Here is a 20470-nt window from a genome sequence, read left to right as displayed (position 1 = left end):
ATCATAACTAGAAAAGAACTGGGGATGTGGCCATTGGCACATAACGTTTGATTTGGGATTTTATCATTTGCAACTAAAAGCATTCTCTATAATAAACTGCATTATAGGTTTATTGGCAGGATAAACTGAGATTGTACACATAAAGCATTTAGCAAAAGATAAGAAATAGCCAAGAAATCTCAGTTAAAAGATTCAACGCTGGGATTCCCCTGGCAGTCCAGTGGTTAAGACTCTGCCTTCCAATGCTGAAGGGCGAGGGTTCAGTCCCTGGTCAGGGATCTAAGGCCCCACATTGCTGCAGTGTGCAGTCAAACATGAAAAAGAAAAAAGAGGGTCAAATTTAATAATTTCACAAATGGAAATGACCCTGTACTGGGTCAGTATAGTAGGATGGAAATAACTTGGGTTGTAGAATCCTATAGGGCTGAGTTTGAACCTCTGCCACTTGACAAGCTGAATGGCATTGAGCAATTCATATCCAAACAAATTCTGGGCCTTGGTTGTCTCATCTACATAATGGGGATAATATGATTTCCTTGTAATGATTAAAAGAAATAATAAAGCATGAGGCATCATTCTTGGTGTCTAGTACACACTGGGCACTTCTCTCCTCCTAAATCACCTGCTACCAGCACCTAGTTAGTAAGGGGGGTTTATTGATTTCTACCCAAGATGCTTGCTAATGAATAGTGTATGATTTTCTCAGTACTTGTTGTTTTGTCAGAATTTGAACACAGAAAGAAACTTAATTTGCTTTAGAAGGAAAAAGAATCACAACTAATAGCGACACCCATCTGTCCTGAGTAGTACAAAGCCCTGACTTGGCGAGACCATCTCTGACCATAAGGAGTTATCTATCCCACTCAACTCATAGTATTCCCACGGGTGACCTCTGTTGTCTAAGGATGGTCACTTGCCTACATCGGTACAATAAACTGAATTAAGGAGTATATATTCCAGTATATTCCATGTTTGGACTGAAGACGTCTCTCCCTTGCTGGCCATGAAGAAGAAAGCGCGAAGTTTCAGGACTGTTCCCTGCTGTCTTGGGACCGTGAGGGGCACCAGCCTTAGGCTGAGTCCAGACGCTGAGGACTGTAGCACATAGGAATGGAACAAACCATGTCTGTGACGCTGTCTTTGTGCTTGTAATCAGACTGCATCTAGATTCCCGTTCAACTTCTGGCTTTACAGTTACAGGAGGTAACGCATTTCCTTGTTTTTATGCCAGGCTATCAGTCAGTAGAAACTGATCAATGAGGAGTGTGCAGCAGCACCAAAGGGTAGGGTCCATGCCAGGGGTGCTGAGGGTCACAGACCAGAAGTCTAGTCACCTGGGTTCCAAGCTTGCTTCTACCTTGTACTAGCTGTGTGGCTGTTAGAAAATGACTCAGCCTCTCTCTGCTTCAGTTTCTGCATCTGAGAAGCAATGATAATAATAAATCTTATCTCATAGAGTTCCTGAAAGGATACATTTGCATAACACACAGTGCCTGGTGCACAGGGAGTTTTAATATAATCTGATGCTTTATCATGATCACCTCCAGATGCAAAGACCATTTAAAGATCCACAGAGTGATGCTGAACTGGAGCCCCCATTCTCTCCCTTTTCGTCCTTAACTCTACATCTCTTCATGATGTTGAGTTTTGTTCTCATTCCCTTTCCGGATCGCCTTTCCTTCCTTTGTCCCTTGCACTAGCTGTAATTGGCATTGATTTATAGCATTATTTGCGGTCTCTCAAAATAAGTAATTTTACATTTCTTCTTTTTAATTTACGAAGTCAAAGATAGAACATTTTATATTTGCTTCAAAAAAAAAAAAAAGAACATTTAGACTTGCTTTTTTTATATCCCTGTTGCATTCATCTGCTTGGCTTTGGTCCAGCGTTCCACTCTGTCAAAATCATTTTAAATCTTGACATTGTCAGTTATTGCCTTTGCCGTCTTTCCTGGCTTTACATCACCTGCCTTTTAAGCTTTCACCAAGCCCTTGACAAAACCTACAATTTAGGACTACTCTATCAGTTATCAGGTTAGGTGTATGTGGTGGGAAACTCTAAATCAGTGCCTCTCAAGCTTTATTGAGTATACGAATTACCTGGAGAGCTTGTCAAAACACAGATTCCCGGGCCCCAGAGCAGCTCTGTACTGGTGACAGAATCTGTGTAGAGATAGTGCAAACTAGGGCTATCCTAAATAGTGATGCCGAAGCTGAAGCTCTAATACTTTGGCCACATGATGCAAAGAGCTGACTCATTGGAAAAGACTCTGATGCTGGGAAAGATTGAAGGCAAAAGGGGAGGGAGGTGGCAGAGGATGAGATGGTTAGACAGTATCACCTCCTCAATGGACATGAATTTGAACAAACTCCAGGAAAGAGTGAAAGACAGGGAAGCCTGGCATGCTGCAGTCCATGAGGTCACAAAGAGCTGGACATAACTTAGCGAATGGACAACAACGACAAATCGTGGCTTAGTCAAGTTAATGGTTTATTTTCTCTTATGTTAAAGAAATTCATAGGCAGCTGATTCGGGGCTGGTACTGTGGTGTCAGAGCCTAGACCCCTTCTGTCTCCTTTCTGCTGTACATGGCATGCAGTTTCCTGTTCCAAAATGGTTGCTTGAGCTCCAGCCATTGTGTCCACTTTCAAGTCAGCAGGAATGATGAAGGAGGTGAGTCCACTCTTTTTAAGGATGTGTTCCAGAAGTCCATGGCATTTCCAGTTATATCTTTCTTGAGAAGAACTTGGTCATTTAGCCAAGTCACACTAGTTAAACTGGGTGGGGAGTTAGCTATGGGCTCCTGGTCACAAAAACTTTTTTTTTTTTTTTGGTTTCTTGTTTCTTGTAGGCAAGACTGCAGCCTCCATGTCCTTCCCTGAGTTCCAAAGGGTGAGTTCCAAACAGCTGCTAATCAAAGGAGGAGGAGCCAAAAAACCACAAGGCAAGATTAAAGGGACCTGAGAAGCTCATGGAGATTAGGAGACTGAGGCCCTGCACACACCCTAATCTTGTCCAAAATCCCATCCTGGAAGTACTGCTATAAAACTCACCAAATCCTCCTGAGTTGGGACACGTAGTTTTTTTTTAAGGCAGGAGCCTGCTGTGTCCTCCTTTTCTTGGCAAAACAATTGTTGTTCAGTCACTGTGTCCAACTCTTTGTGACCCCATGGATTGCAGCATGCCAGGCTTCCCTGTCCTTCACTATTTCCCAGAGTTTGCTCAAACTCATGTCCATTTAGTTGGTGATGCCATCCAACCATCTCACCCTCTGTTGTCCCCTTTTCTTCCTGCCCTCAATCTTTCCTAGCTTTTCCAATGAGTCCAGCTCTTCACATCAGGTGGCCAAAGTATTGGAGTTTCAGCTTCAGCATCAGTCCTTCCAATGAATATTCAGGATTGATTTTCTTTAGGATTGACCTGTTTGATTTTCTTGCAGTCCAAGGGACTCTCAAGAGTCTTCTCCAGCAACACAGTTTGAAAGCATCAATTCTTAAGCACTCAGCCTTCTTTAAAGCTATCCTTTTCTCCTCTAGCTCTGGGATTTGCTTCGGCACAGGTGCAAGGAGAGGCCGAGCTTTCAGTGACACTTGGGCCCATGAGATTGTGAAGGTCTTGTGACCAACCCCTCAAGCACATTCCAACCCCTGCTTGCAGTGGGTCAGCTTCTATTTGAAGGCCAAAGAAAGTCGTGTGACCAAGACCAAGGTAAGCGGTAGACTTGTCCCACAAGGGAGTAAATATTTTGGAATGCATTTTAATCTCCCCCAAGCCCGTAGGCAGATGCATTGGTGTGGAACGAGCACTAAACTGAGAACCAGGAGTCCTGAGTTCTGGGCCCAGATCTGCTGTTAATGGTTTGTGTGACCTTGGACACACTACTAATCCTTTCCGGATCTCTGAAACCTTTTCAGGCTATGGGCTTAAGAAGCTATGGCTTGAAAAAACAAGTCACTGCCTCTCAAACTTCTAATCTCCTCTCAATGTAGCTTAGTCTCTTTACTTATTCTGAGCAAAAATACACACGCTTTAGAGCCCCTTCACCACTGGACGAGGGGTCAGAATTCTGTTAATGATCAAACTGGAGCCCCGTGCCGCTGGTCTCACTGGTCACATGGAAGCTCAGGAAGAAATGAAGCCACTGGGAAAAACCACTGATGCCGTGACCTTCTGCTCACAGGGCCCCAGTGCAGGCCAAAGACAGGTGAGCTTTAATTTTAGTGATTTATGATAATGCCTCTGAGTGCGCGGGTAAACATGCCACGGTTTATTTTGCAGAATTAATGAAGTCTGATTAATCTTTCAGTCCCCAGCAGATTCTGTTCTGAGAAATGAAGCGAGACTGTCAGGCTTTTGTGTGAATTATGGAGGGAGGATTCACAACACTTGGAATCATCTGGAATCCTCACAAGGCGATCTTTCAAGTCCCGAACATCTCCGGGTAGAGGCTTTGCTGTCTTTAGGCCAGATGACTGCTGACTAGGGAGAGACCCTTCGAAGAAGACACTGCAGCCGCTGCAGTTGAGTGAGCTGTTACCACATGTCAGGCTCTCTGCCTGGTCCTTTGCATGCAGCATCATCCCAATTATTATAATGAGCACGCACTTTATTTCCACATTTTTTTTAAAAAGCTTTATTTTAGTTGGAGGATAATTACTTTACATTACTGTGATGGTTTTTGGCATACATCACTATGAATCGGCCGTAGGCATACATGTGTCCCCTCCATCCCGTACCCCCTCCCACCTGCCTCCCCACCCCATCCCTCCGGGCTGCCTTAGAGCGCTGGCTCTGGGTTTGCCTCACACATCAAACTCCCGCCGGTGGTCTCCTTTATATACGGCAATGTATGCGTTTCAGTGCTATCCTCTTAAATCATCCCACCCTCTCCTTCTCCCACTGAGTCCAAAGTCTGTTCTTTATGTGTGTCTCCTTTGCAGCCATGCACATGAGGTTGTCAGTACCGTCTTTCTAGATTTCACACCAGTTTGGTTCAGTTCAGTCGCTCAGTTGTGTCCGACTCTTTGCAACCCCATGAATCGCAGCATGCCAGGCCTCCCTGTCCATCACCAACTCCCGGAGTTCACTCAAACTCATGTCCGTCGAGTCGGTGATGCCAACCAGCCATCTCATCCTCGGTCGTCCCCTTCTCCTCCTGCCCCTAATTCCTGCCAGCATCAGAGTCTTTTCCAATGAGTCAACTCTTCGCATGAGGTGGCCAAAGTATTGGAGTTTCACCTTCAGCATCAGTCCTTCCAATGAACACCGAGGACTGATCTCCTTTAGGATGGACTGATTGGATCTCCTTGCAGTGCAAGGGACTCTCAAGAGTCTTCTCCAACACCATAGTTCAAAAGCAACAATACTTTGGCGCTCAGCTTTCTTCATAGTCCAACTCTCACATCCATACATGACCACTGGAAAAACCATAGCCTTGACTAGACGGGCCTTTGTTGGCAAAGTAATGTCTCTGCTTTTGAATATACTATCTAGGTTGGTCATAACTTTTCTTCCAAGGAGTAAGCGTCTTTTAATTTCATGGATGCAATCACCATCTGCAGTGATTTTGGACCCCCCAAAAATAAAGTCTGACACTGTTTCCACTGTTTCCCCATCTATTCCCATGAAGTGATGCGACCAGATGCCATGATCTTAGTTTTCTGAATGTTGAGCTTTAAGCCAACTTTTTCATTCTCCTCTTTCACTTTCATCAAGAAGCTTTTTAGTTCCTCTTCACTTTGTGCCATAAGGGTGGTGTCATCTCCATATCTGAGGTTATTGAGATTTCTCCCAGAAATCTTGATTCCAACTTGTGTATCTTCCAGTCCAGCGTTTCTCATGATGTACTCTGCATAGAAGTTAAATAAGCAGGATGACAATATATAGCCTTGACGTACTCCTTTTCCTATTTGGAACCAGTCTGTTGTTCCATGTCCAGTTCTAACTGTTGCTTCCTGACCTGCATACAGGTTTCTCAAGAGGCAGGTCAGGTGGTCTGGTATTCCCATCTTTTTCAGAATTTTCCACAGTTTATTGTGATCCACACAGTCAAAGGCTTTGGCATAGTCAAGAAAGCAGAAATAGATGTTTTTCTGGAACTCTTGCTTTTTCCATGATCCAGCAGATGACAGGAATCCCTCAGAAGAAATGGAGTAGCCATCATGGTCAACAAAAGAGTCCGAAATGCAGTACTTGAATGCAGTCTCAAAAATGACAGAATGATCTCTGTTCGTCTCCAAGGCAAACCGTTCTATATCACAGTTATCCAAGTCCATGCCCCAATCAGTAACGCTGAAGAAGCTGAAGTTGAATGGTTTTATGAAGACCTACAAGACCTTTCAGAACTAACACCCAAAAAAGATGTCCTTTTCATTATAGGAGACTGGAATGCAAAAGTAGGAAGTCAAGAAACACCTGGAGTAACAGGCAAACTTGGCCTTGGAAAGCGGAATGAAGCAGGGCAAAGACTAATAGAGTTTTGCCAAGAAAATGCACTGGTCATAGCAAACATCTTCTTCCAACAACACAAGAGAAGACTCTACACATGGACATCACCAAATGGTCAAGCCAAAATCAGATTGATTATATTCTTTGCAGCCAAAGATGGGGAAGCTCTATACAGTCGACAAAAACAAGACCGGGAGCTGACTGTGGCTCAGGTCATGAACTCCTTATTACCAAATTCAGATTTAAATTGAAGAAAGTGGGGAAAACCGTTAGACCATTCAGGTATGACCTAAATCAAATCCCTTATGATTATACGGTGGAAGTGAGAAATAGATTTAAGGGTCTAGATCTGATAGATAGAATGCCTGATGAACTATGGAATGAGGTTCGTGACATTGTGCAGGAGACAGGGATCAAGACCATCCCCATGGAAAAGAAATGCAAAAAAGCAAAATGGCTGTCTGGGGAGGCCTTACAAATAGCTGTGAAAAGAAGAGAAGTGAAAAGCAAAGGAGAAAAGGAAAGATATAAGCATCTGAATGCAGAGTTCCAAAGAATAGCAAGGAGAGATAAGAAAGCCTTCTTCAGCGATCAATGCAAAGAAATAGAGGAAAACAACAGAATGGGAAAGATTAGAGATCTCTTCAAGAAAATTAGAGATACCAAGGGAACATTTCATGGAAAGATGGGCTCGATAAAGGACAGAAATGGTATGGATGTAACAGAAGCAGAAGATATTAAGAAGAGGTGGCAAGAATACACAGAAGAACTATACAAAAAAGATCTTCATGACCCAGATAATCATGATCATATGATCAGTCATCTAGAGCCAGACATCTTGGAATGTGAAGTCAAGTGGGCCTTAGAAAGCATCACTACAAACAAAGCTAGTGGAGGTGATAGAATTCCAGTTGAGCTATTTCAAATCCTGAAAGATGATGCTGTGAAAGTGCTGCACTCAATATGCCAGTAAATTTGGAAAACTCAGCAGTGGCCACAGGACTGGAAAAGGTCAGTTTTCATTCCAATTCCAAAGAAAGGCAATGCCAAAGAATGCTCAAACTACCACACAATTGCAGTCATCTCACATGCTAGTAAAGTAACACTCAAAATTCTCCAAGCCAGGCTTCAGCAATACATGAACCGTGAACTCCCTGATATTCAAGCTGGTTTTAGAAAAGGCAGAGGAACCAGAGATCAAATTGCCAACATCTGCTGGATCATGAAAAAGCAAGAGAGTTCCAGAAAGACATCTATTTTTGCTTTATTGACTATGCCAAAGACTTTGACTGTATGGATCACAATAAACTGTGGAAAATTCTGAAAAAGATGGGAATACCAGCCTCTTGAGAAATCTGTATGCAGGTCAGGAAGCAATAGTTAGAATTGGACATGGAACAACAGACTGGTTCCAAATAGGAAAAGGAGTACGTCAAGCTATATATTGTCACCCTGCTTATTTAACTTATATGCAGAGTACATCATGAGAAACGCTGGATTGGAAGAAACACAAGCTGGAATCAAGATTGCCAGGAGAAATATCAATAACCTCAGATATGCAGATGACACCCCCTTATGGCAGAAAGTGAAGAGGAGCTAAAGAGCCTCTTGATGAAAGTGAAAGAGGAGAGCGAAAAAGTTGGCTCAAAGTTCAACATTCAGAAAACAAAGATCATGGCATCCGGTCCCATCACTTCATGGGAAATAGATGGGGAAACAGTGGAAACAGTGTCAGACTTTATTTTTGGGGGCTCCAAAATCACTGCAGATGGTGACTGCAGCCATGAAATTAAAAGACGCTTACTCCTTGGAAGAAAAGTTATGACCAACGTAGATAGTATATTCAAAAGCAGAGACATTACTTTGCTGACTAAGGTCTGCCTAGTCAAGGTATGGTTTTTCCTGCGGTCATATATGGATGTGAGAGTTGGACTATGAAGAAGGCTGAGCGCCAAAAAATTGATGCTTTTGAACTGTGGTGTTGGAGAAGACTCTTGAGAGTCCCTTGGACTGCAAGGAGATCCAACCAGTCCATTCTGAAGGAGATCAGCCCTGGGATTTCTTTGGAAGGAATGATGCTAAAGCTAAAACTCCAGTACTTTGGCCACCTCATGCGAAGAGTTGACTCATTGGAAAAGACTCTGATGCTGGGAGGGATTGGGGGCAGGAGGAGAAGGGGATGACCAAGGATGAGACAGCTAGACGGCATCATGGACTCGATGGACGTGAATCTGAGTGAACTCCAGGAGATGGTGATGAACAGGGAGGCCTGGCATGCTGCGATTCATGGGGTTGCAAAGAGTCAGGCACGACTGAGCCATTGAACTGAACTGAACTGAGCGGATGTTGGCAATTTGATCTCTGGTTCCTCAGCCTCTTCTAAAACCAGCTTGAACATCTGGAAGTTCATGGTTCACATATTGCTGAAGCCTGGCTTGGAGAATTTTGAGCATTACTTTACTAGCGTGTGAGATAAGTGCAATTGTGTGGTAGTTTGAGCATTCTTTGGCATTGCCTTTCTTCGGGATTGGAATGAAAACTGACCTTTTCCAGTCCTGTGGCCACTGCTGAGTTTTCCAAATTTGCTGGCATATTGAGTGCAGCACTTTCACAGCATCATCTTTCAGGATTTGAAATAGCTCAACTGGAATTCCATCACCTCTGTCATAGCCATGCTTTCTAAGGCCCACTTGACTTCACATTCCAAGATGTCTGGCTCTAGGTGAGTGATCACACCATCATGGTTATCTGGGTCATGAAGATCTTTTTTGTATAGTTCTGTGTATTCTTGCCACCTCTTCTTAATATCTTCTGCTTCTGTTACATCCATACCATTTCTGTCCTTTATCGAGCCCATCTTTCCATGAAATGTTCCCTTGGTATCTCTAATTTTCTTGAAGAGATCTCTAATCTTTCCCACTGTGTTGTTTTCCTCTATTTCTTTGCATTGATCACTGAGGAAGGCTTTCTTATCTCTCCTTGCTATTCTTTGGAACTCTGCATTCAGATGCTTATATCTTTCCTTTTCTCCTTTGCTTTTCACTTCTCTTCTTTTCACAGCTATTTGCAAGCCCTCCTTAGACAGCCACTTTGCTTTTTTGCATTTCTTTTCCATGGGGATGGTCTTGATCCCTGTCTCCTGTAATGTCATGAACCGCCGTCCATAGTTCATCAGGCACTCTGTCTATCAGATCTAGTCCCCTAAATCTATTTGTCACTTCCACTTATAATCATAGGGGATTTAGTTTAGGTCATACTTGAATGGTCTAGTGGTTTTCCCCACTTTCTTCAAGTGTGAATTTGGCAATTAGGAGTTCATGATCTGAGCCACAGTCAGCTCCTGGTCTTGTTTTTGCTGACTCTATAGAGCTTCTCCATCTTTGGCTGCAAAGAATATAATCAATCTGATTTTGGTGTTGACCATCTGGTGATGTCCATGTGTAGAGTCTTCTCTTGTGTTGTTGGAAGAGGGTGTTTGCTATGACCAGTGCATTCTCTTCACAAAACTCTATTAGCCTTTGCCCTGCTTCATTCCACATTCCAAGGCCAAGTTTGCCTGTTACTCCAGGTGTTTCTTGACTTCCTACTTTTGCATTCCAGTCCCCTATAATGAAAAGGACATCTTTTTTGGGTGTTAGTTCTAAAAGGTCTTGTATGTCTTCATAGAACCATTCAACGTCAGCTTCTTCAGCATTACTTGCTGGGGCATAGGCTTGGATTTCCATAATTTTGAACAGTTTGCCTTGGAAACGAACAAAGGTCATTTTGTTGTTTTTGAGATTGCATCTAAGTACTGCATTTGGGATCTTGTTGACCATGATGGCTACTCCATTTCTTCTAAGGGATTCCTGCCCACAGTAGTAGATATAATGGTCATCTGAGTTAAATTCACCTATTCCAGTCCATTTTAGTTCACTGATTCCTAGAATGTCAACATTCACTCTTGCCGTCTCCTGTTTGACCACTTCCAATTTGCCTTGATTCGTGGACCTGACATTCCAGGTTCCTATGCAATGTTGCTCTTTAAAGCAGCATCAGACCTTATGTGTTAATATGTAATATTTGTCTTTCTCTTTCTGACTTCACTCTGTATAATAGGCTCTAGGTTCATCCACCTCATTAAAACGGACTCAAATATGTTCCTTTTTATAGCTCAGTAATATTCCATTGTGTATATGTACCACAACTTTCTTATCCATTTATCTGCCAATGGACATCTAGGTTGCTTCCATGTCCTAGCTATTGTAAATTGAAGAGCACCCACTTCCATTTGGATAGATATCAGCTCAAGCCCTGGTCTCACAATTTAAAAGCTGAGTGACTTTGAGTGTGTAGCTTGGACCCTGTGCCCCTCACCATATCTTCCATCACCAACTTCTCTGCTTACCCAAGTTCTGCTACATGGATCATTCCAGCATGTTGACCTCTCACACTTTAGTGGGAGAGATAAACATGTAAATCGCAAATAAAACTCATGAACCCACGGGTGGCTCCATGCTGCAGGCTGAAGAATTCAATTTATCTATTCTTACAACACTAGAGCTAAACGTCTCTGAAAAGAGCTGGAGGTTATAAACGCTCATCTCAGAATTTGTGCTGGCTGTTATTGAGATGCACATGTGAGATGGAGGAGCTTATAACAGAGTGGGGAGGGCCTTGTGATAGCAATCAGGAGAGCTGAATTTGAGTCCTGATTCTGTTGGATCAAAGTGTGTGATTTGGGAAAAAGTCATTTTTCAAATCTCAGTTCCCTCACTCATCAAGCCAAGAATGTTAATACCTGACTTTGGCACAGACTTCTTGCAGAGATCCTAGGAGGTAAAAGCTACCGATGATCACCAACTCCATTGCACAGATGGGGAAGTGGCACAAAAATGCAAGAGACGGAACAGAAGAAACACTGGCCTCCAACCTTGTGTTGCGCCACTATTCCCTGTGCTCACTCTGCTCAGTGATGCTGGCATATGGTCCCTCCCTTAAATAAGCCAAGCTCATTCACCTCAGGGCCTTTGCTGTTTTCTCTTCCTAGAATGTTCTTTCCCCAGATCTTCATGTTCTTCAAGGTTGGCCCGTTGCCCCTCAAGTCTCAGCTCAGACATAGCTTGCTCAGAGGACATCCATAGACACCCATCAGAGGTGTCAATTATTGTATATTAATGCGTACATATGGAATCCTTCTCTCAGGCTCCCCTTAGCATGTTATATTGCTGTATTTTCACATAGCGTTCTCACTTCCTGAGATTATCTTATTTACTTGTTGGCTTGTTTTCCTTTCTTTCTTTTTAAAATTTATTTATTTATTAAGTTTTTCTGGGTCTTAGTTGTGGCATGTGTGGGTACATGCTAAGTTGGTCCAGTCCTGTCTGACTCTGCAACCCTATCGACTGCAGCCCGCCAGGCTCCTCTGTCCATGAGATTCTCCAGGCAAGAGACTGAAGTGGGTTGCTGTGCCCTCCTCCAGGGACTGAACCTGTACCTCTTATATCTCTTGCATTGGCAGGCGGGTTCTTTACCACCAGCACCACCTGGGCAGCCCTGTGGCATATGTTTTTTTTTTTTTTTAAAGCGGTGGCATGTAGAATCTTTTGTTGCAGCATGTGGGATCTAGTTTCCTAATCAGTGATTGAACCTAGTGAGTTCCTCTGTGTTGGGAGCTCAGAGTCTTAGCCACTGGACCACCAGGGAGTCTCCCATTTTTCAATTTTTTTTTCTTTCTGATATTGATTTTCATCATTTCCATCCTCAGACATTCATGTGGAGCTTGTTGTACACTGAATGTTTGTGTCTCTTCTTAAATTCATATGCTGAAGCCCTAACATCCAGTGTGGCTGTATTTGAACATGGGGACTTTAAGGAAGTAGAAAAGGTTCAGTTCAGTTCAGTTCAGTCGCTCAGTCGTGTCCGACTCTTTGCAACCCCATGAATCACAGCACGCCAGGCCTCCCTGTACATCACCATCTCCCAGAGTTCACTCAGACTCACGTCCATCGAGTCCGTGATACCATCCAGCCATCTCATCCTGGGTCGTCCCCTTCTCCTCCTGCCCCCAATCCCTCCCAGCATTAGAGGCTTTTCCAATGACACTGCAAGTGGTGACTGCAGCCATGAAATTAAAAGACGCTTACTCCTTGGAAGAAAAGTTATGACCAACCTAGATAGTATATTCAAAGGCAGAGACATTACTTTGCCGACTAAGGTCCATCTAGTCAAGGCTATGGTTTTTCCTGCGGTCATGTATGGATGTGAGAGTTGGACTATGAAGAAGGCTGGGCGCCGAAGAATTGATGCGTTTGAACTGTGGTGTTGGAGAAGACTCTTGAGAGTCCCTTGGACTGCAAGGAGATCCAACCAGTCCATTCTGAAGGAGATCAACCCCGGGATTTCTTTCAAAGGAATGATGCTAAAGCTGAAGCTCCAGTACTTTGGCCACCTCATGAGAAGGGTTGACTCATTGGAAAAAAGAAAAGGTTACTTGAGGTCATAAGGATGGGTCCTTGACCCAATAGAATTAATATACTTTTAAGAAGAGTCACCAGGACACTGACTCCACCTTCCCAGTCCCCCCTCCACCCCTTCTCCCTCTTTCTCTTCACGTGAAGTCACTGCAGGAAATTGATTCTAAAAGCGAGGAAAACAACTCTCACCAGAAACCCAGACTTCCTAGTCTTCAGAACAGGGGGGAGAAGATGAGTGGCTATTGTTGATACCACTCAGTATACGGTATTTTATTATGGAAGCTTTTGCTGCCTAAGATGGAGTGTATTAGTGCATGCTTCTTGAGCTGAAGTCATAACACACCGCCGTCCCTGTAACGGGAGAAGAATGGAGTGGAGGCAGGGTGGGACCATTTCCAAAGGGTGATGGAAAAATGAGCCTCGTCAAAGATAGTAGGTGTCTAGAGAAGCACAGGGGGTAAACTTATCTGTTTATTATATTCTTTAAAGAGAATTTTTAAATTCTGAAAATTTTTTTACCTTTATTGAAATGTAATTGACATATAAGATTGTGTAAGTTTAAAGTCCTCGGTGTGTTGATTTGACACTCTTATATGTTGAAAATGATTATTCCCCTAGTGTTAGTTAGCACCTCCATCACAGCAAGTAATTACTGTTCCCTTTTTGTGATGAGAACATTTAAGATTGCTCTCTGAGCAACTTTCAGGTGTATACTATAGTATTATTAACTGTAAGCACCATACCGTACATTACTGTACATTAGTTCCCCAGAATTTATTCATCTTATAACTACAAGTTTGGACTGCTTTGACCAACATCCACCGCCCACCCCCAAATCCCTAGTGCCTGGTAAGCACCGCTCCACTTTCTGTTTCTATGAGTACGGTTTTTATAGAATCCACAGAAAAGTGATATTGTACAATGTTGTCTTTCTCTGCCCGACTTAGCATAATGCCCTCTACTTCATCTCTGTTGTAAAGGCAGGACTTCCTTCTTTCTTGTGGCTGAATCATATTCCATTTATCTCTATCTCTGTCTATGTCTGTATCTCCAGTCATCCCCATTGGTTTCCATGGGGATGTGGTTCCAGGAGCCCCCATGTGTACCAAATCTTAGGATGCTCCAGTCCCATGTCAGCCCTCCGTGTCCATGGTTCTGCATCCATGGATTCAACCAACCATGGATCATATACTTTTTGTTGTTGTTTAGCTGCTCCGTCTTTTGAGACCCCATGGACTCCCTTGTCCACTGGATTCTCCAGGCCAGAATTCTGGAGTGGGCTGCCGCTAGTACTGTACGTAAAAATGTCTGATGTCTCGTCTCACATATTTTCACTGTTTTGAGAGATTTGCCCCATCGAATACTGCTTAACTTAAATGACTATTCCCTTCTTGATCATTTAAGTGAAATTGTTTTTCTAGTGACAGTGGCCTTTTATCTTGTACCTCATCTTAGACATAGGGTAGTTTTTGTTTGTTTCGATGGGGCAAATCTCTCAAACAGCGAAAATATGTAAGACCATACATCAGACATTTTTGTGTACAGTACTAGTGGCAACCCAGTCCAGAATTCTTGTCTGGAGAATCCCATGGATGGAGAAGCCTGTCGAGTTACAGTCCATGGTATCAGAAAGAGTCAGACACGACTGGGTGACTAACACACACAATAATGATGTAATGAAATTAATGAAGATTCACTACTTAAGTTGCCAAAAGAATTGTTGCTCAGCTTCTACAGATATTTAGAGGATGGTCTCAAGAGTGAACAAAATATGGCTTCTTAATGTGTGCAGAAATTTTGCTGAAGGAAGGGAATAAAGTGAATGATCTGGGGGGGGGGGAATGCATTAACTGGCTTTGATTATAACCCGTGGTAATGTTCATGGTAGAAAACAGAGATGACTTCTCTAAATAAGGTCTCTCGGTCCGTGACACAATTCCGGTACTCTTGTCTTTGAAGTCTTCAAAGTACTGGATATTTACCATTTATGCCATTTCTCTAACAACTTGTGCATGTGATCCCCACTTAGAGATGTGGGTTCGAGTCCCAGCTCTGGCACTTAGGAGGCTGAGTCAGTTAGCCACTGTTCACATCTTGTGGTACTTCCTTCTAATCTTTGCCCTATGCATTTTTCATTACTGAGATATTATTGCATAATTTTGCATCCTGCCTTTCTCACCTAAATTAAGCTCTTCATGTCTCCATGTTACTGAAAGCTCTCTTGTTTTTAAAGATTTTTTTTTTGATGTGGACCATTTTTAAAATCTTTATTGAATTTGTTACAATATTGCTTCTTTTTTATGTTCTTTTTTTTTTTTTTTTTTTTGGCCCAGAGGCACGTGGGATCTTAGTTCCCTGACCAGGGATCAAACCTGCACACACTGCACTGGAAGGAGAAGTCTTTCTTAACCACTGGACCACCAGGGAAGTCCCCAAAGCTCCTCTTTATGTTTTAGTTTCAATGACTGCTTATGATACATTTGCATGGACATGCCATGATCTTCATGTCCATTACTCTGCTGTCAGAGCAATTTTGAACAGGAAATGGCATGATTAGATTAATGCTGGTAGCTGTCAAGAGAGTGGTAGCAGGTTGGGAGGGACCAGGGTGACAGAGCTACTTTTATTACGTGATTATTATTGTTGGTGGAATCAGAGCAGTTTTGCGGAAGAGGACCCTAAGGATCTTTTAGTCCTATGCCCTCCTTTTATGGTTGAAGAATCAATCAGAGACTCAGACAGGGAGAGTGACTTCACCAGGGTCTCCCAGCCTCAGCCAGGGGTCCCTAACACTCAGTCCAGTGCTCTTTCTAGTCCGGTCCAGCCTGGAATCACAGCCAAGTGGTGGCTGAACGTCATCTAAAACCCATCCCCAGGGGACTATTTCATTAGCAAATAGAGATCTAGTCTTGAAATATATTTGGTGGTTCTTTTTTTTTTTTTTTTAACAAATTGTCAGTGTGATTAGTAATTACTGGCTGCTGGCTGAAAATAATTTCCTGCCTACCCAAACAAAGCAAATTAAGGAGAACAAATGATGTAACCCTGTTCAGGAAAAAAGGAAAAAAAAAAGCCATTGAAACGTTCCCCAAAGAGAAGAAGCTATTATTATCCCAGACTTATAAATGGGAAGATGAGAATAGGAAGGCTGGACAACTTGTCCAGAGTGATCAGCCCAAATTAGAAGCCAGAGTTCCTGATGGCTACCCAAGGACAAGACCTCAGCTGACAGTCTGGCTTTGTCGGCTACCGGGAAAGCCAAGTTAAACAGGACGTAATTAGGGGCAAAATTCCATGCTTTCTCCTGCTCTGTGACCCCCTGACTGAGAAGTTCTTGCCAAATTTCTTGGCTGCTCTATCAACCTTCTGACCCCCATGCAGTCAGCAGGATGAGGCAGAAACATCAGGGGTGAATAAAACTCTTCCACTGCTCCCCAACCACAGCCCACTGGGCAAGTGGCTTCATCTTTCAGACCTCAGATGGCCCATCTGGAAAGGGGGATAAGAGGTCATTGCCCGCCCAGTTCAGTGATCCAACATGTAAAGTGAGAGTACATTCCCAAAACGCGTTTGCCTGGGCTCCTCAGCCGGCAGGTGATAGAATGCCCATTTGAAAGAGGCTAGGCAGGGACTTCCCTGGTGCAGGGCGCCCAGGTTCGATTCCTGGTTAGGAGACTAGATCCCACATTCGGCAACTAAGAGTTCAGATGCCGCAAATAAAAGATCCTGCATGCTACAACTGAGATCAGAGATCCCACATGCCGTGACAGAGACCCAGAGCAGCCAGAGAAAAATAGAGACTTAAAAGCAAACAAATGAAAACAGAACAAGAAAACCCCAAAACAAAAGAGGTTAGGTAAAGGGAAAATTTACAGCAAGAACTTGGTATCAGCAGTGAGAACCTTTCCCTGCAAAAGTTAGGGTAATAATTGGGACTTCTCTGGCCGGCCAGTGGTTAGGACTTTGCATTTCCAAAGCAGGGGATGTGGGTTCTATCCCTGGTCAGGGAACCAAGAGCCCATGCTGCCTGGCATGGCCAAAATAAATTAGGATAATAATAATAATAGGATTTGCTTCCAGTTCCTACTAGACAGGAAGCTCAAGCCTTGTATAACTTACCTCATTAAATCCTGGTAAACTACGAGATACCACATTTTATCAATTCTACTTGGTACTGGAGTCAACCAAAGCCTTATGGCCAGGATACCATCAGATAGAACTGCAAGGCTGGATTCTCAAACTTGAGGCTTCCACTCTTCTGCCTTCTGGGTTTGAGGAATGACAGATAGGCATTTGTAAAGTGCTCACGTCCTGGCATTGTGACAATTTTTTGAGGGAGGTATAATTATCCCTGATTGGCAGCTGAGAAAAGCGAAGCTGCCTCCACATGAGAAAAGTACGTGTCCCATCTTGGGAGTTTGGATTCAAAGGAGCAGGCGCATCATGTATGCTGTTCCTTATGGTTTGGGTTCAAACCCAGTCAGTGCGCAAGTGTGTCTGTGACTGAAAGGAAAGCAACTTGACCTTGGTCGACTTACTCTGAAGACATGCAAGCTGAGGATGGTGGTTTCTTGGGCTTTGAGTTTAACTGTGTGAATTATTAATAAATGGATGTTTTCTGAGCAGTCTCTGTGAGGCCCTGCACCGCTCAGTCACGTTTGCCTCCTCCTTTAAGACTCACAGCGACTCTGTGGGATGGTGTTATTTCCACTTAACAGATGAGGAAACTGAGGCTCAGGGTGTTTAAGATCATGGAGATAATAAACAACAGAGATGGGGTTTGGATCCACAAACGTCAGATTCTGGATTTAAGACACTTTCTAGTATTACTTAGTGGTTTCATTTGGAATCAGCACTGGAAACCTCTAGGTCCCTGGTTAATGAGAACAAAACAGACCACAGAGATGCTTCATATCCCACCAAATTTCAGAAGATCAGACTGGAAACTTAGCGGTCCTTGAGTTCTGGGGAGGGGTTCCAAAATGCTTTGACACTTCTCTCTGAAAAAAATGCGTATAACACAGATACACAAATTCTTGCTTACAAGTCTGGGGGAAAAACTGCCCTGTCCCTCATTTCCTCATTTCCTGAATTTAGTATAATAGAAGGAAGTAACATAGGATACTTCCCACTAGACTATGAGTTCCTGAGTTCCTATCTTAGTCATGGTTCTCTAGAGGAACAACTAATAAGGTATGTGTGTGTGTATGTGTGTATCTATTCACCCACCCATCTATCTATTTCTATCTAGCTGCCTATTTATCTATCATTCTATTTTTCTGCCTATCTATTTATCTGGCTTTATCTATCTACCTACCTGCCTGCCTACCTGTCTATCTCTCTGGAAGCGGAGAGTTATTTTAATAAATTGGCTCATGTGATTGTGGAGGCTGACAAGACCAAAGCTTGCAGGACAGGCAGGCAGGCTGGAGACCCAAGAGAAAGAGTCAATACTGTGGCCTGAGTGCAAACGCATCTGGAGGCAGAATTTTCTCTTCTTCCAGGCACCTCAGTCTTTTCTCTGTCTTCAACGGATTGGATGAAGCCCACCCACATTACAGAGGGTCCTCGACTTTGTTCAAAGTCTGCCAATTTGAATGGTAAGCACATCTAACAAATACCTTCACAGCAACAACTTGATTGATGTTTGGCCAAACATCTGGGCTCTATGGTCCAGCCAAGCAGATTCATAAGATTGACCCTTGAAGCTCCTCAAAGTCAACCCTGAATCTCACCTGACTCTGTGTTTCCATGGCTAGACACTGTGCGCTGCGCAGTGGGTACTCAGGACATGCACGTGTATGAAAGAGTCAAACTCTAAGCTCCCAGGATGACCTTGGAGGAAGCAAGGAAAGAGAAAGAATATTATGCTCAGCCCAGAAGAGTGGACGTGAGTCTCAGAAATAACTGGGCATCCTTGCAGAGTTGTGGATTAGGGAGGTGAATGTGGCAGTGACTCGCAGAGACCTTGTCAAAGGTGTGGGCGCCCCATGACCTTGCAGGGGTGTCTCATCAGAGCAACCCTGGCAGGGAGTCCCACCTGCTAAGAGCTGCAGAGCGAGGAGGAGGGCTGGACTGGGGCCCGGCTGTCGGGAGGTCTGGTCCCCGTGCCATCTCTGCCATCAACAGGCTGTGTGCCCTTGGCAGGCTGCCTCACCTCTCTGGACTCAGCCCTTGCTTCAGTGGTTGGGTCAGCAAGTGGCCATCGGTAGGTAGGATCCAGGCTGCAATGGGGTTAATTGATTTAGGTCAATTAAACTGAAAAATTTTTAAAGCAGTTTGTTCCATCCCTGGGTTGGGAAGATCCCCTGGAGAAGGGAAAGGCAACCCACTCCAGTATTCTGGCCTGGGAAACCCCTGGGGCAGAGGAGCCTGGTGGGCTACAGTCCATGGGGTTGCAAAGAGTCGGACACAACTTAGTGACTAAACAAGAAGAAGTAAATGGCTGATATTAAAAAAAAAAAAGTGGATAGATTTCACACAAAAAAATGGCTTCTATGGGAAACTGCAAAGGGCTAACAAGTCTGGGCCTGACTTTACTGGGTGGCCAGAGCAGCCGACCAAAGCTAATGGGCTCTCTCCTCTGTGGCAGAGAGCCTGCAGGCAGCCACCAGGCAGCCCTGAGTGGCACGGCCGTCATTGCTGCTTCTCTATTACCTGCCGGAGTGAGGTAGCTTATGTGCATCTCAGAGGCAACACTCCAAGACCCAGAGCAGCACTGGAGTAGGGTGAGCACAGGGCTGGGGCTGACCCAGAGTGGGGCAGGGACAGCGAGAAGGACCAGCTTCTCTAGTTGGTTGCCGGCTTCCAGCCAGGACAGTACTGGAATAACTTTTCTCTCATTTTCTCTCCTAGGAGTTCTTATGGGACATGATTTTGAATATGCATCTCGACACCTTCAAGAGTTTGGGAAGGGACTTCCCCGGTGATCCAGTGTTTAAGCCTTCGCCATCCAAAGCAGGGAGTGTGTGTTTAACTGCTGGCTGGGGACCTAAGATCCCACATGACTTGGGGCCAAAAATCCAAAATATATTGTAACAAGTTCAATAAAGACTTTTTAAGATAATATATTGTTAAAAAAGGAGAGTTTGGGAAGATTTTGTTTGTCTCCTGAGATTATTCAAGTTTGAGGAATGCGGACTGGCAATTCATACACAAGCTTAGCCACAGCTCTTCACTGTATGAGGATGCCCAGGATGTGACCTTATTACCTGCTGCAGGTGACCTTCTGAGTCCTCACTCTCCTTCAAAGATCTATAATTGCTCAGTGAGAAGGACATTTCCAAACTGCTGTCTTTGGTGATGAGTGACAGAAGGCCCACGCGAAACAGATCAGGCACAGGGGAAAATGTACTAGAAAGACTTTCGCTCATATCCCGGGGTAAGAACTTTGGGGGAACGTGGGATTATGGCTCTGATCTCGAGGAGTGTAGGTTACATTTGGTTTCTGCGTGGAAAGCACTTGAGACTTGGAGGCAGACAAGCCCGAGTTGTCGTCCACTAGCTTAGCTAGTAGTGTGAAGTCTGAGTTTTTTCATCTTTAAGACAACTTCCTTCCTTGCAGGCCT

At 43.9% G+C, this 20470-nt stretch overlaps 1 long non-coding RNA gene across 2 annotated transcripts; it reads left to right on the top strand.

Moving 5' to 3' along the window:
* The first annotated feature begins 3835 nt into the window (after window positions 1-3835).
* LOC138446160 (uncharacterized) lies at window positions 3836-19983 on the top strand. Of its 2 annotated transcripts, XR_011259159.1 has the most exons (4): window positions 3851-4204; window positions 4307-4520; window positions 18407-18502; window positions 19758-19983. It is a non-coding gene; the product is annotated as an uncharacterized lncRNA (long non-coding RNA). The 2 variants fall into 2 exon arrangements; XR_011259160.1 differs by lacking the exon at window positions 4307-4520 and having other exon boundaries at window positions 3836-4204.
* The last annotated feature ends 487 nt before the right edge of the window (window positions 19984-20470 follow it).

This window comes from Ovis canadensis, chromosome 9 (genome assembly GCF_042477335.2).
Source record: "Ovis canadensis isolate MfBH-ARS-UI-01 breed Bighorn chromosome 9, ARS-UI_OviCan_v2, whole genome shotgun sequence".
Lineage (NCBI taxonomy): Eukaryota > Metazoa > Chordata > Mammalia > Artiodactyla > Bovidae > Ovis > Ovis canadensis.
The sequence above is the reverse complement of the archived record's forward strand: the minus strand, read 5'-3'. Positions and strand labels throughout refer to the sequence as shown.